Below are 3,745 nucleotides of genomic sequence, written 5' to 3' on the forward strand. Positions count from 1 at the left end.
GAAAAAGGCCTTTGCCCAAAGTCAGACAAAAGTCTTCATTCCCTTGGGGGCTGAAGAAAGTTCCTCTCTGCTAAAAACAGAGCCATTCTTATCTCTGGAGAAACTCCCGACCCTCACATTAACATGTGACTGGTGTCTATTAGCCTATCAAGGTCAGTGGTTCCTCCCTCATCCCCACCCCAGATCTCAAGCCACACCCCATCTTACATTCCTCCTTCCCTACCCCCCCAATCCCTGTGCAACTATAGGTTATAAAAGGTGTATTCTTCAATAAACTGGCGGGCAGCCATCCCTATTCACCCTCAGGTCCTGTCAGCCTCCTTTCTACCCCCTTGCTCCACACTTCCTCTTTGGGTCCGTTGTGTTCACAGCACCCATGTGGTAGCTCACAATCATCCATAACTTCAGTTCCAGAGGGCCCAGCGTCCTCTTCTGATCCCCCACCCCGAGGGACACTAGGCACACAAGTGGGGGACAAAAATATATGCAGGCAAAGCACCCATACATACAAAAACAAACAAGCAAACAAAAACTTAATTTTTGGATCAAGTCACAAAAGATCCAGAAAGATTTCTAGATACATAGATTTCCTTGAAGGTCTGGTGTGAGACCTGTATTTTTGTTGTTGTTGTTTTTGGTTTTTTTTTGTTTTTGTTTTTGTTTTTGTTTGGTTTTTTTTTTGAGACTGTCCCGGAACTAGCTCTTGTAGCCCAGGTTGGCCTTGAACTCACAGAGATCCACCGGCCTCTGCCTCCCGAGTGCTGGGATTAAAGGCGTGCGCCACCGCCACCCGGCGAGACTTTTTTTTTTTTTTTTAAGACAAAATTTCAGATAGCCAAGGCAGGCCTCCAAACTTGCTTTGTGGAAAATTTGGCCCTGAACAACAGCTGACCTCCTAAATGCTGGAATGACAGGTGTCAACTACCAAGCCTGATTTGTGTGTGTGTGTGTGAGTGTGTATGCAGCATGACATGACAGAGACTAATCTCTATCTATAGGAATATAGATTTTATGTAGAGGCAAGAAAAGTAAAATAAACTCTGAATGCCTTTTCAAAAATACAAGCTTTGAGTAATTTTTTTTTTTTTTTTTTTTGGTTTTTCGAGACAGGGTTTCCCTGTAGTTTCTAGAGCCTGTCCTGGAACTAGCTCTTGTAGACCAGGCTGGCCTCGAACTCAGAGATCCGCCTGCCTCTGCCTCCTGAGTGCTGGGATTAAAGGCGTGCGCCACCACCGCCGGGCTCGCTTTGAGTAAATTAAAACAAAAAAAAGATAATAGAGCAATTTCCAGCGGACCACCCTAGGCATTACTGGGGCGGGGCTTGTGACTGTTGTGACACCGTGGGCGGGGCCTAGTCGTTCCCTAGGCTTTTAGCCCCGTGCAGGGCTTTAGGACTCTCTATTGCTGTTGCACCGCTGCTGGCTGCTGTGCCTGGTGAGTACCTGAAGGGATGGGAGACAGTTAGAATCTTGGATTCTATTAAATTCGGACCTCTGGGTGCTGAGATGGGGCTACAGGCAGGCCATGGCCCTGCGGACCATCAGCTTCACTTCAGTCAGTCCCGGGAAGCGTGGGTCAGCCACAGTGGCTCCAGGAGGGCCGGGCCGATTTTTCCAAAGGAGAACCTGAGTTGTGGACTTTGGGGTTACTGGGCTTCTCACAACAGCCTGGAACCTTAGTTCCTGCATTGTTGCTCACATGCTCCGGCACACATAGATAAATAACTAAAATTTTATGGGTATTTTGGTACCATCTATGCTGTGCATCATGTCTGTGCATGCCTGAGGAGGTCCAAGAGGACTTGAGAATCTTTAGAGTTACGGATGGTTGTGAGCCAGTCCTGTCAGGAGCAAGAGCAAGGGGTGTTTTTTTTTTTTTTTTTTTCCGGTTCATCTGTGACTCCAGACAGGATCCAAAGAGGACGTGTACAGTCTCCTCCATGGGTTTTATGGAGAGTTCCTTTACCCTTGGGGTGTTCTTTTTTATTAAAATTTTAACTTTAAGCCGGGCGGTGGTGGCGCACGCCTTTAATCCCAGCACTCGGGAGGCAGAGGCAGGCGGATCTCTGTGAGTTCGAGGCCAGCCTGGTCTACAAGAGCTAGGTCCAGGACAGGCTCTAAAAGAGCTGCAGAGAAACCCTGTCTCGAAAAACCAAAAAAAAAAAAAAATTTTAACTTTAGTAGTGCACACCTTTAATCCCAGCACTCGGTAGGCAGAGGCAGGCAGATCTTTGTGAGTGTGAGTTTGAGGCCAGCCTGGTCTACAAGAGTTAACTAGTTCCAGGACAGGCCCCAAAGCTACAGAAAAACCCTGTCTCGAAAAACGAAAAAAACAACAAAACAATTTTAACTTTATTTTCTGTGCATTAGTTTGTGAAGGTGTCAGATCCCTAAGACCTGGAGTTATAGTCAGTTGTGAGCTTCCATGTGGGTGCTGAGAATTTCTGGGAACTGAGCCATCTCTCCAGCACCCAAAGGAGGTGTTCTTGCTGGGTGGTGGTGGTGCACGCCTTCAATCCCATTACTTGGGAGGCAGAGGCAGGTGACTCTCTGAGCTGGTCTACAAGAGCTAGTTCCAGGACAGGCTCCCTGGCAGCACTGCTGGGGTGGTGTGGTGTGAGACATGAGGGTTTGCTAAGGAACAAGACTGCACTTAGAAAATTCGAACAGGGCCAGGCGGTGGAGGTGCACGCCTTTAATCCCAGCACTTGGGAGGCAGAGGCAGGTGGATCTCTGAGTTTGAGGCCAACCTGGGCTACAAGAGCTAGTTCCGGAACAGTCTCCAAAAGCTACAGAAGAAAGCCTGTCTCGAAAAACAAAAACAAAAAAAAAAAAAGAAAAAAAGAAAAAGAAAATTCGAACAGGAGTGGCTAACTGATCTGAGAAGTAGATTGTGGTCTTGGCTCTTCTCCCTGTCTGCAGGCTGTGGACACATGCTGTGTTTCCCTAGAGTGGGCTAGGCTAGGCTCAGGACTGCTGTTCAAACCAGTCCGTCCATTCGGCTGATGGCTACCGTGTTTAAAGAAGCATGAAAGAATGAATGGGGGTTGACTTTAAGTTTTGTCTTTTACTCAGTTTTCGTTTTACTGTTCAGGTTAAGAACTGACAGCTCACACTACCCACATGGCACACACAGCTCACAGCTGTCTATAACGCTGGTTCCAAAATTTAAAATTGTCTCTTCCTTTTGGAAGCATTCAGTTTCTTTCTCAGCACTAAACTAGAGAAGCAACCTATAGTGAAATCAGTCCCTCTCGATCTGGTTACTGGGAACCCACTCAACTCCAGTCCTCTGGAAGAGCAGCCAGTGTTGAGGCATCTCTACAGTCCCAAAGCTTTAGTTATAGGAAGTGTTTGTGTGTGTGTGTGCATGTGATTGTGTGTGTGTGTGTGTGTGTGTGTGTAGCTATGTACAGGTGTCCTTGGAGGATACAGGGCATCAGATCCCCTAGAGCTGGAGTTATAAATGGTTGTGAGCCATTGATATGGATGCTAGAAATCGAAATATGGTCCTCTGCAAAGCAGTGCTTTCTTAACCAATGAGTCATCTCTCCAGCCATTGGAGAGATTCTTTTGAACAGGGTCTCCACATGTATGTAGCCTTACTGGCCTGGAACTCAGTCTATAAACCAGGCAGGGCATCCTACTGCCTCCCGAGAGCTGGAATTATGGGCAAGAGTCACAATGCCCAGTAAGTGTTTATTCTCTTGAAATGTATCCCTACCAGTCTGAAAGGTAGAAGTGTT

The 3,745-nt window shown here is 47.0% G+C and overlaps 1 non-coding gene across 1 annotated transcript; it reads right to left on the minus strand.

Annotated features, from left to right (window-relative positions):
- Positions 1-1,891: 1,891 nt before the first annotated feature.
- On the minus strand, positions 1,892-2,012 carry LOC119813856. The gene has a single exon (XR_005285300.1). It is a non-coding gene; the product is annotated as a small nucleolar RNA SNORA26 (small nucleolar RNA).
- Positions 2,013-3,745: the final 1,733 nt, after the last annotated feature.

This window comes from Arvicola amphibius, chromosome 4 (assembly GCF_903992535.2).
Source record: "Arvicola amphibius chromosome 4, mArvAmp1.2, whole genome shotgun sequence".
NCBI classification, from domain to species: Eukaryota; Metazoa; Chordata; class Mammalia; order Rodentia; family Cricetidae; genus Arvicola; species Arvicola amphibius.